Here is a 12463-nt window from a genome sequence, read left to right as displayed (position 1 = left end):
AGCACAGCAGGGAGGGCGCTTGCCTTTCTCTTACCCAATCTGGGTTTGATCCCCAACACCCTATATGGTCCCCCAAGCCCACCAGGAGTGATTGCTGAGCGCAAAGCCAGGAATAACCCCTGAGCGTGGCCAGGTGTGGCCTGAAAACAAAACCAAACAAACAGAATAAAACACAAAGAACCACACCTGTGAGGGGTGGGCGGGGTTCGAGCCATAATGAGTAAAGGGGTATTGAGTTCAGAACTTGCCAGGAGGCTCTCAGGATGTTGGCCCCAAGTGGGCAGGACCAGCAAGGATCTTCTGCCGTGAGTTTTCCCCCCTACATAAACTCTTGGGGACTCCGTAGGCCAAACCATGCTGGTGCTGAAGCATGCTAGAGTGTGTTCTGCCACTTGAGAACATCCCTGGGTCTGAATGGGGACTTGGAAATAAATGCACACATTGGGCTGGAGCAATAGCACATTGGGAGGACCCTGTAATGCCTTGCAGCCAGCGGACCTGAGTTCAACCCATATGGTCCCCTGAGCCAGCCAGGAGCGATTTCTAAGCACAGAGCCAGAAGTAACCTCTGAGAGCCACCACCGGGTGTAGCCCCAAAACAAAAAGAAAGAAAAAAAGAAATGCACTTGGAGCTGAGGGCAGAGACTGTGAATGATGATGCTTGGGGCTAGGGATACAGGGCACTGGGTGCCAGGAGTGTTCAGAGCAGAGACAGGCCAGGGCCCCGGGCATGCCCCACTCCATCCCCTTATGAAACTAGCACTAACCGGAGAACTTATGTAGACAAACCTTCAGCCTCCAAAGACCGAGTGGTGAGTTGGATGGCCCAATCTGCAAGGATTTCCCTTGCAGAAGGAGATGAACTGCGCACAGTTTTTTTGAATTTTAGAGTTGGATGCATTGTAAGACAGTGGACACCCTGTATTATGTCTCCAGGCCCCAAGAAAGGTAAAATTGGGAGGCCAGAGCGACAGCACAGTGTTCCCCTTGCATGTGGCCCACCCGGATTCGATCCCTGGCAGTCCATATGGGACCCCCTGAGCTCAGAACTAGGAGTAACATCTGAGCACCACCATGTGTGGCTCCAAAGCAAAATAAAAAAAAGGCAAAATGAAATTTCACTTGCCCAGGGAAAGTCCAAGGACAGACTGTGAACCCTGGAGGAAGGAATGATACAGACCAAGGCCAGATAGCACAGTGGTAGGGCGTTTGCCTTGCATGAGGCCAACACTGGAGGGATCCAGGTTCAATTCCTAGCATCCCATATGGTCCCAGAATGGACCCTGGCGTCCCATATGGTCCCCCCAAGCCAGGAGCGATTTATGAACCATAGCCAGGAGTAACCCCTGTGAATCACCGGGTGTGGCCAGAAAAAAAAAAACACACAAAAAAAAGATAAAAGTAGAAGGGAATGGAAAAATCAAGATAAACTTTTTAAGATTAACTATGACAGGGCCCGGAGAGATAGCACAGCGGTGTTTGCCTTGCAAGCAGCCGATCCAGGACCAAAGGTGGTTGGTTCAAATCCCGGTGTCCCATATGGTCCCCCGTGCCTGCCAGGAGCTATTTCTGAGCAGACAGCCAGGAGTAACCCCTGAGCACCACTGGGTGTGACCCAAAAAGCTTAAAAAAAAAAAAATTAACTATGACAGTATAATAATGAAATAAATAAATATATATATTTTAGATGACAAAAAGATTTCATATGAATAGAGAGAACTGTTTGGGAAATTAACAGGGGATTTAGTACATTATTAAACTTGTGCAGATATTAATAATTTGGAAATTCTCAATGTTAAAAAGAGAAAAAGGAATGACAGGGACAGAAAGGTTCAGGAAGAAGGAATCGGGAATCGGGCGGCGCTGCCGGTCCTCCGCGCCTCGGTCCCCAAAAACACCACCAGGGGGCGCGAACAAGCCACAGCTTGCTGGCCGAGCCTATTCCCTGCAGCTCCTGCAGGGGGCGCGTCCTCGGAGGGAACCAGCCAGAGAAGCCCCTCGCCTCTGCCCGGGACAGGCGCCCGGGACCTGGCTGGTGGCTCGGCGAGGAAACGGTCCAACTCTGCTGAGTCCCGCTGCAGCAACAAGACACAGGCTTGCAGGACACAGCTGACATTTTGTTTCTCTCTCTCTCTCTCTCTCTCTCTCTCTCTCTCTCTCTCTCTCTCTCTCTCTCTCTCTCTCTCTCTCTCTCTCTCTCTCTCTCTCTATTTTTCTTTCTTTCTCTTTTTCTTTCTCTTTTTCTTTCTTTCTTTCCCTCTCTTTTTCTCTTTCTTTCTCTCTCTTTCCTTCTCTCTTTCTCTCTTTCTTTCTCTTTCCCTTTCTTCCTTCCTTCCTTCCTCCCTCCCTCCCTCCCTTCCTCCCTCCCTCCCTCCCTCCCTCCCTCCTTCCTTCCTTCCTTCCTTCCTTCCTTCCTTCCTTCCTTCCTTCCTTCCTTCTTTCCTTCCTTCCTTCCTTCCTTCCTTCCTTCCTTCCTTCCTTCCTTCCTTCCTTCCTTCCTTCCTTCCTTCCTTTCTTCCTCCCTCCCTTCCTTCCTCCCTCCCTCCCTTCCTTCCTTCCTTCCTCCCTTCCTTCCTTCTTCCTTCCTTCCTTCCATTTTTGGCTTTTGGGCCACACCTGATAGCGCTCAGGGATTATTCCTGGTTCTGCACTCAAAAATCCCTCATGGCAGGCTCGGGGGGGGGGGGGGCCACATGGGATGCTGGGAATCAAACTCAGGTCCATCCTGGGTCTGCTGCTTGTCAGCCAAACGCCTTACTGCTGTGCTATCTCTCCAGCTTTCTTTGTTTTATTTATTTTTTGTTTTTGGGCCACACCCAGTGGTGCTCAGGGGTTACTCCTGGCTATCTGTTCAGAAATAGCTCCTGGCAGGCACTGGGGACCGATTCGAACCAAAAACCTTAGGTCCTGGATTGGTTGTTTGCAAGGCAAACACCGCTGTACTATCTCTCCGGCCCCGGCTCTCTCTTTTCTTCCTTCCTTCCTTCCTTCCTTCCTTCCTTCCTTCCTTCCTTCCTTCCTTCCTTCCTTCCTTCCTCCTTCCTTCCTTCCTTCCTCCTTCCTTCCTTCCTTCCATCCTTCCTTCCTTCCTTCCTTTCTTCCTTCCTTCTTTCTTTCTTTCGTTTTTGGGTTACACCTGGTGGTGCTCAGGGGTTACTCCTGGCTCTGTGTTCAGAAATTGCTCCTGGCAGGCACAGGAGACCATATGGGATGCCAGGATTCGAACTACCGTTCATCCTGGATCAGCTGCTTGCAAGGCAAATGCCTTACCACTGTGCTATCTCTCCAGCCCCCACTGTCAGATTTTTCACAATCTGAAAATGTTCTGAAAACCTGAAACACCCTCAGCTCTTTCACTTGGATTTCCTAATAGCTAATAGCTAATGTGCTAATGTTCTCCTGCAACATTCTCTCTCTCTCTCTCTCTCTCTCTCTCTCTCTCTCTCACACACACACACACACACACACACACACACACACACACACACACACACACACACACAGACTCATGCACAATTATTCCTGAGCCATCTAAGAGTAGGCTGCATAGGTCAAGGCCCTTCCCCTGTAAATATTTCCACATGTATCACAAAGGAAAGCAGAATTTCTCAGTCACCACATCCGGTGGCCAGGGGGTAATGCTGTGAGCGCCCAGCGGAGCGTGTCTGCTCTTTGGCATCTGGAACCATCCGCGGCTGTCTTTCTTCTTCAAACCTGACATTTGCATGTTATTTTGTCTGTGTCTCCCAGTGGACTCTCCCTTTTTTATTTTTTTGTTTGTTTTGAGGCCACACCCAGCAGCACTCAGGGGTTACTCCTGGCTCTGTATTCAGAAATCACTCCTGACTGGCTCAGGGGGCCATATGGGATGCTGGGGATCAAACTCGAGTTGACCACATGTAAGGCAAATGCCCTCCCCACTTGCTGTAACACTGGTCTCCTTATCTCTCTCTTTGATGCTCTCTGCCATCAGACTGGAGGCCCAGTGCCAGGCCCCATGGAAATGCTAATGTTGGCACCTGACCACAGCCAAACCAGCAGAGCTCAGGAGGTCACTGTGAGCCTAGGGATGGAGCCTGCGTCAGGAGTGTACAAAGCTTGCACTTTAACCCCTGAATTCTCTGTCCTGGGAGCTGATTTGAAAGGATTTTTCTGGTTTGGGGGTCACACCTGTAGTACATTCAGAGATGGCTCACAGGGCTGTATTTCAGGACTATTTGCAGTGCATGGACTGGAATTAGGGGCTCCTGCATGGAGCTAGTCTCCTCAAGTAGTCTATTGATCTCTGTCTTCGAACCCTCAGCATACCATTGTGGGAGCCACTGTGATAATCCAGGGCCCCCCAGGACAGCACCCAATGATGCTCCAGCACAACATGGAGCTGGAGATCAAACCAAGGGGGCACATTTCTCTTCATTTTTTGTTTTTGTTTTTTTCTGAGGACCACACCCAGTGGCACTCAGTGGTTACTTCTGGCAGGCCCGGGGAACCCTATAGAATGCCAGGGATCGAATCCGGGTGGGCCATGTGCAAGGCAAAAATACCCTCCCTTCTATGCTATTGCTCTGGCCCCAGCTTCACATTTCTTTTTTTTTTTTTGATCACACCCGGCAACACTCGGGGGTTCCTCCTGGCTCTTCGCTCAGAAATCGCCCCTGGCAGGCACGAGGGACCATATGGGATGCCGGGATTCAAACCACCATCCTTCTGCATGGAAGGCAAACACTTTATCTCCATGCTATCTCGCCGACCGCCCAGCTTCACATTTCTTTTTTTTTTTATCACACCCGGCAGTGCTCAGGGGTTCCTCCTGGCTCTTCGCTCAGAAATCGCCCCTGGCAGGCACGGGGGACCATATGGGATGCCGGGATTCGAACTACCATCCTTCTGCATGAAAGGCGAACGCTCTACCTCTATGCTATCTCTCCGGCAAGGCTCCACATCTCTGAGGCATCCAGAGCAGCTGAGTCATAAGCACCCCCTGGCTCCTCCACAAGAAAGACTCCACCTACAGAGCACCTGGATTCTATCATGGCAGCCTCCCATCACCCCCCACCAGTCAGCTGTGTCGGTCACATCAACATGGCCTAGGCAGGAAAGTGCATGCAACAGCCAGACCCCCAGTGCAAGGCGGGGCCACGATGGACATTCCTCCCTGCTCAGCTGACGCTGCTGTTCTGCACTCGCTCTGTGACTGACCCACGAACCCTGCCACGGGCGTGTCAGACACATTTTCCACTACTGCTGAGCCCTGAGTTCGCTAATGACCACTTAGCCTTGGACCTGGCCTGCACTTGGCCCTTTTGCTCCATCATCTCTAGATAATGTGTGTATCCTATGGGGGTTGTCCCGTGCCCAGCATGGAAACATGAGCATCCCTCAGTTCCAGATGCTATATGTCCACAGCACCCCTCATGTTATAACCCCCAGAATGACTCCAGACAGTATTAACGTCCTGGAAACTGAATCAGCTCCTATATGTAATCATGTGTGTGCAAGAATGCATATGTGTGAGGGTGACTATGTACATGAATGTATGTGCGCATGAGTACATGTGTGTGTGTGTAGGCACGTGGAAGAAGGAGTATGTAAGAATGTGTGCAGGGTCCGGAGAGGAGGCTCATGGAGGCAGGGTGTTTGTTTTGCATGCAGAGAGATGGTGGTTCGAATCCCGGCATCCCATATAGTCCCCCGAGCCTGCCAGGAGCGATTTCTGAGTGTAGAGTCAGGAGGAACCCCTGAGCACTCCTGGGTGTGGCCCAAGAAAACATAAAGCACGGGCCCGGAGAGATAGCACAGCGGCATTTGCCTTGCAAGCAGCCGATCCAGGACCAAAGATGGTTGATTGGTTCGAATCTCGGTGTCCCATATGGTCCTCCATGCCTGCCAGGAGATATTTCTGAGCAAACAGCCAGGAGTAACCCCTGAGCACCGACGGGTGTGACCCAAAAACCAAAAAAAAAAGAAAAAAAAAGAAAAAAAAAAAGAAAACATATGGGACACCGGGATTCGAACCAACCACCTTTGGTCCTGGGTCGGCTGCTTGCAAGGCAAACACCGCTCTGCTATCTCTCCGGCCCCTTTATTTATTTTTACTTTTTGGGCCACACCTGGTGGCATTTAGGAGTTATTCCTGGCTCTGTGCTTAGGAATCACTTCTGGCAGGCTCCGAGGACCATATGGGATGCTGGGGATCAAACCTGGATTGGTTGTGTGCAAGGCAAGCGCCCTCCCCACTTCTCACTGTACTGTCTCTCAGGCCCTCTTCCTAGATCTCTCGAGAGTTCCCATCTCCAGGAGTCACCGCAGGTCACTCTTTGTGCCTGATCTGCAGCAAGTACAGCACCGACAAGAGACTGGAATGTGGTGCAAGAATGTCTAATGCACCCTGGCTGCCACATTCCCTCTTCATGGGGAGGGGGGTGGTCAGGAGACACAAAAATACATGTGGACTGTCCAAGCTTCAGGCTTGCCTGGGCTGTGGTCTCTCAGCCTGGCCTTTTATTTATTTAGTTAGTTAGTTAGTTTTTGGGGTCACACCTGGTGGCGCTCAGGAGTTACTTCTGGCTCTGCTTTCAGGAATCATTCCTGGCAAGCTCCAGGGATGATATGGGATGCTGGGGCTTGAACAAAGGTCGGTCGCATGCAAGGCAAACCTGCTATACTATCTCTCTGGCCCACCAAGACATCTTTCTTGTCTCGCAGCAAATGATACAAACTTTGTGACTTTCCTAGAACAGCCTGCAGGGCTTGGGCCTCCGGGTCAGAAGTGCAGAGTCCAGATGTGGAAATCAGGGCTGTCTGGGGGCTCTGGGAAGCCAGGAATGTAGGCAGAATTCAAGCTGAGAGCTAGAGTGATAGTACAGTGGAAAGGGCAATTGCCTTGCCTTTGGTTGATTCAGAGTTTTTGGTTTTTGTTATTTGTTGTTGTTGTTTTGGGGCCACACCCGGCTCAGGGGTTACTCCTGGCTCTGTGCTCAGAAATCCCTCCTGGCAGGCTTAGGGGACCACATGGGATGCCAAAGATTGAACCCAGGTCCGTCATGGTTGGTCGCATACAAGGCAATGCCCTACCGCTGTTCTATTATTATGGACCCTGACCTGGGATTTGATCTCCAGCATCTCATATGGTCCCCCAAGCATTACCAGCAGTGATCCTTGAGTGCAGAATCAGGAGTTAGTCCTGACCACTGGGTGTGGCCCAAAAAACAAACCAAGGGGCTGGAGCGATAGCGCAGCAGTACGGTGTTTACTTTGCACACAGCTGATCCAGGACAGTCCTCGGTTCGATTCTCTAGCATTCCATATGGTCCCCCAAGCCAGGAGCGATTTCTGAGCGCATAGCCAGGAGTAACCCCGGAGCATCACCGGGTGTGGCCAAAAAACAAACAAAACAAAACAAAAACAAAACAATTGGTTTTGAAGAGCTCATAAAGGGGTTCGAGTCTCAGGAAAGAAAGTCCCCCCCCCCACGTCTTTGAACATGTCTTGTTTGTTTTGTTTTGTTTTGTTTTTTGGGCCACACCCGGTAATGCTCAGGGGTTACTCCTGGCTATGCACTCAGAAGTTGCTCCTGGCTTGGGGGACACGGGGGGATCGAACCTCGGTCCGTCCAAGGCTAGCGCCCTTACCTCTAGCGCCACTGCCCGGCCCCTGAACATGTCTTGTGATGGGAGAAAGGCTTCCCGGACCTAGTGCCAGGCAACCTGTGGGTAGGGAACACCCACATGGGGTCGTGGAGCATTTCAAATTCTGAGTCCTGGGGCCGGAGCGGTGGCGCAAGCAGTAGGGCGTTTGCCTTGTATGCGCTGATCTAGGACAAACTGTGGTTCGATCCCCCTGCGTCCCATATAGTCCCCCAAGCCAGGAGCGATTTCTGAGCACATAGCTAGAAGTAACCCCTGAGCGTCATCAGGTGTGGCCCAAAAACAAACAAACAAAAACAAAAAACACCCCTCTAGAATCTAGAGTCCTCCCTGCCACAGTGACCCCAGGGCACAGGGAGCAAGGGGCAGCTCTGACCCAGGGTCACGAGCACTGTCATGAGGCAGCAGGGCTGAAACCCACTGCATTCCTGCAGGGTAGGTCTCGGCACACTCTGTGACAGGACCCAGGTAGCCACACAGGCCTGTGTGCACTTTTCTTCTCTTTTGTTTTTTTGGTTTTTGGGTCACACCCAGCAGCACTCAAGGGTTACTCCTGGCTCTATGCTCAGAAATTGCTCCTGACAGGCTCAGAGGACCATATGGGATGCCAGGATTTGAATCACTGTCCTTCTGCATGCAAGGCCTTACCTCCATGCTATCTTGCCAGCCCCATTGTGCACACTTATCAGATGAACCGTGGCCTTGTTCATACTCAGGGCAGGATAGAATGTTCCAGCAGGTGATCAAAAGGATGGTGAAGGCTTGAAGTGGAAAAGCATTTGACTCACACGTGTGAGGCCCTGGGTTAGACTCCCAGCACCAAAGGAGCCTCAAAGACCCACAGTAGCAAGCCTTGAGCACCCAGCCAGAGGTAGCCCCCAAGCAGTGCTGAGTGTGACCCCCCCAAAAAATAAGAATAAGTGATAAAAATAGGGAAGTGAGAGAAGGCGTGTGGACCTGGCACCTGTTGGGAGCCAGCTGACCCTGTGCACAGGGAAAGGGGCATGAGGGCAGTAGTGAGGGGCTAGGAAGGGGTCCCCAACAATGAGAATGGCTGGGATCATTGAAGACAGGCAGGGTTTGAGCCATGGTGGTCAGTATAATGGTGAGGGTGACTCCAGAACCCTGATGAGGGGACCCCTGGTGGAACAGGGGAGAAGGCAGATGCCTGATATGCAAACGAAGCACCTCTATTTAAAATGCAAATGAGAAATCCGTTCAGTCACTCAGGCCCTGGCCAAGCAGGTGGGGTGAGGTGGGGTGGGGTGGGGGGATGGGAGCTAACCTAGACTTTGGGGTACATGCCTCCTTCCCTCAGCTGAAGTTGGAGTCTCCATGGCCACCAGCCTGGTGACACAGGGACAGAGAAATGAAGACAGCTGTAGAAGGCAACTGAGCCTCATCACCTCACCCCTGGGACGCGTGTGATGTCTGAAGGCAGGGGGAGACCCCATACATGTGCTGTGGACCCCCAAACCCCAGCCTGCAGGAACCACATACCAGTGGTATTTAGGGTTTTTGGATAAACCTCACGAGCCAGCAGTGCTTAGGGCTGTCTCATCCTGTCTCATCTCAGGGATCACTCTTTGCAGGGCTCAGAGGACCATGTGGGTGCAGGGGATCCAACCTAAGTGGACTGCAAACAAGACACCTTCTCCGCTGTGTTCCAGCCCCTGGCTTGTGTCTTGATTTGGGGGCCCACACCCAGCAATGTCCTGGGGAACCCGAGATTGGTGCTGGGGCTAGAACTTGGTCTCGAAGCTGGTGCTAATCCTCCAAGTTTTTGGTTTCTTTTCGGGGGGTGGGGGCACACCCGGCCATGCTCAGGGTTTACTCCAGGTTGTGTGCTCAAAAATCACATCTGGCAGGCTCCCCTCTGAGCTTTTGCTCCGTCCCAACCTCCAAAGATATTTACCGTACTTCTTTCTGGCAAAACTGAGCCTCTCGCCGCCCATGGCCAGAAGAGAAGAGTCGCACCCAGTTCCCCAGTTCTCAGCCAAATCTCTGGGTCCGGGGGTTTCCTGGTCTGATTATTCGACCTTATTTGGAGACAAATTTGGTTTTTCTTTTTTTAAGTTGTCTTTAGGAGCCTGTGGAAACTTATCTACACCAGGCACCAGGGGACTGAGCAAGCTTTATGGGACAGCGGTGACCCCTCACTGACAGCTGTCTCCTGGGTCAGCCCGCCACACCCCCGCCTCCTCCCTCAAGCATGCAAGTCTGTGAATTGGAAAAAGGGAGAGTGGAGTTTGGGCCTCAGTTCTGAGATAAAGGGCAATACTTGAACCCTTCCCCAGTCTTTTATGAGCGGGGAACCCAAGTCAAGGCAGAGTGAGTTTGGGCTGGAAAGGGGTGTCTGGGTTCAGGCTCCACAGGGTCCCCTGAGCATTTGGGTGTAGCCACATAAAAAAAAAGTGAAGATAAGGCTGGAGCCATCGCACAGTGGGGAGGGCATTTGCCCTGCATATGATTGACCTGGGTTCGATCCCTGGCATCCACTATGGTCCCTGAGCACCACCAGGAATGACCCCTGAGCACAGTCAGGAGTAACCCTTGCACCGCTGGGCATGACCTGAAAACAAAAAGAGTGAAGCAGGAGGAACCTAAAATGAATTGTTGCTTGTCGTCTGATTTCCCCCCTGAAAACAGCTATTTTCCTGCTCTGGACAAGGAAGATGAAGTTGGGGCGACAAGAAGTTGAAGTTGGGGTGACAAATTCCCATCCCCCAGGGCCTCCTGCACACTCACACACCCTCCTTCCAGGCCCAGCCTCACCAGCTGGGCTTGCTTGGCTTATAAATAACCCGGGAACACTGTGTTACCCCGTTTCTAGGCCCCGTTTTCTCAGCCCACGGGGCGCTGGGGAGACCGTGGCGGGACAGAGGGACAGCTGCGGGACTGCGCCTCTTTCAGCCCTAGGAACAACTGTCTCTTTCAGGATCCTCAGCACCCCCCCTGCCCTGCCCTGCCCTGGAACAGCCCTGAAACTGCATCTCCGGGAAGGAAGGCTTTGAGGCTCCTTAGGCGGGGCCCAGGAAGTCTGGATGGCACCCGCCAGAGGCACCCAATGCACCCACTGGCACCCAGCCTCGATGCCAACCCTGCAGGGAAGTCAATATCCTCTTTTGAGGAGTTGAGAAGGTCTCGTGGCTTCTGTGCTTTCCTGTGATGGGCAGGAAGAAAGCTAATGAAATGCAAAGCCAAGCAAGCAGCCAGTGATTCTGGGGTGCCAGGGAGCCTTAGGGGCAGGCAGGACATCCCTAGAATCGATAGCCGGTGGCCTAACCAATCTCCCAGTCTTGCTCTCTTGGCTCCCACCTCACTCTCTCCCCTAAATTCTTACTTTTTTTGTTTTTGTTTTTGGGTCACACCCAGTGGCGCTCAGGGCTAACTCCTGACTCTGCACTCAGAAATTGCTCCTGGGTGGGGCCAGAGCGGTGGTGCAAGTTGTAAGGCGTCTGCCTTGCATGTGCTAGCCTAGGATGAACTGCAGTTTGATCTCCCAGTGTCCTATATGGTCTCCCAAGCTAGGAGTGAGTTCTGAGTGCATAGCCAGGAGTAACCCCTGAGTGTCACCGGGTGTGGCCCCCCAAAAAACCAAAACAAACAATAAAGGGGGTTCTGGAGTGGTGGTGCCAGGGGTAAGACATCTGCCTTGCACATGCTAGCCTAGTATGGACAGTGGTTTGAACCCCTGGCATCTCATATGGTCCCCCAAGCCAGGAGAGATTTCTGAGCACATAGCCAGGAGTAACCCCTGGCATCACTGGGTGTGGCTGAAAAAACAAACAAAAAACAACAAAGAAATCGTTCCTGGCATGCAAAGGGGACCATATGGGATGCTGGGATTAGAACCACCATCGGTCCTGTGTGCAAGGCAAACGCCCTACTGCTGTGCTATCTCTCTAGCCCTCTCTCCCCTAAATTCTACCGATTCTACCTGCCCACTAAGCCCTGCCAGAGAGTTGGGATTCGAGGCCTTCCGCTCCCAGGAACATCTTCACTTTTTTTGGTGAAAGGGAGATGTGTGGTGGGACCACCATATGCAAAGGTGCTCAGGGTGTACGCCTGACTCTGTGCTCAAGGATCACTTCTGGCAATGCTTAGGGGACCATAATGTGTTGCTGAAGATGGAAACGGGGTCAGCTGCCTGCAAGGCAACTGTTCAGCCCCCCAGTCTGACAGATGTGTCTAGAAGCCCTGGAAACTCCCTCAGGCCATTTGGAACCCTGGTAGTGGTTACCTAACAATCACAAGCTCCAAAGCTCTGACATCACCCCAAAAGGTTCTCAGCCGGTGGGACTGAGGGGGGGGGGACCAAGAGGGTACATGGTGATAGTGATGGCCGGGGAGTGAGCCCAATATGGAACAGCCTGGAACTGGTAAGGGGGCGCCTGGGAGGGGGTCCCAGCAAATGCCTCAGTGCAATGCAGTGTGGGGAGCTGCTGGAAGTCCTTGGGGGCTGTTGGATCCCCGAGTTCCCACAAGACAGACCTCCGGTTGCCCCACATCTCCCCAGCCGGGCCTGCAAGGGGAATTTCCCATTTCCCTTCTGCAAACCCCAGTGGCCTGCATTTCCTTCCTCTTCCTGCTCCTCCACCCCACTGGCATCCTCGGGTCTGGGCTCAAGGGGGGGCGGCTAGGGAAGCCCCGAGTCTGGCCTGGGCTCACCCCCTTCCCCATCCCTCCTTGCCCCCCAATCCCAGCCGGCCCAGCCTAGGATGTCTGCGCCCTCCCTCTCTGCTCCCGCCTCCTTCCTGTCGCTCCTGCTCTCAAAGCAACCCAAGAAGCAGCTCAAAGGTGAGAGGAGAGGAGGA

This window comes from Suncus etruscus, chromosome 9 (genome assembly GCF_024139225.1).
Source record: "Suncus etruscus isolate mSunEtr1 chromosome 9, mSunEtr1.pri.cur, whole genome shotgun sequence".
Taxonomy (NCBI): Eukaryota; Metazoa; Chordata; class Mammalia; order Eulipotyphla; family Soricidae; genus Suncus; species Suncus etruscus.
The sequence above is the reverse complement of the archived record's forward strand: the minus strand, read 5'-3'. Positions refer to the sequence as shown.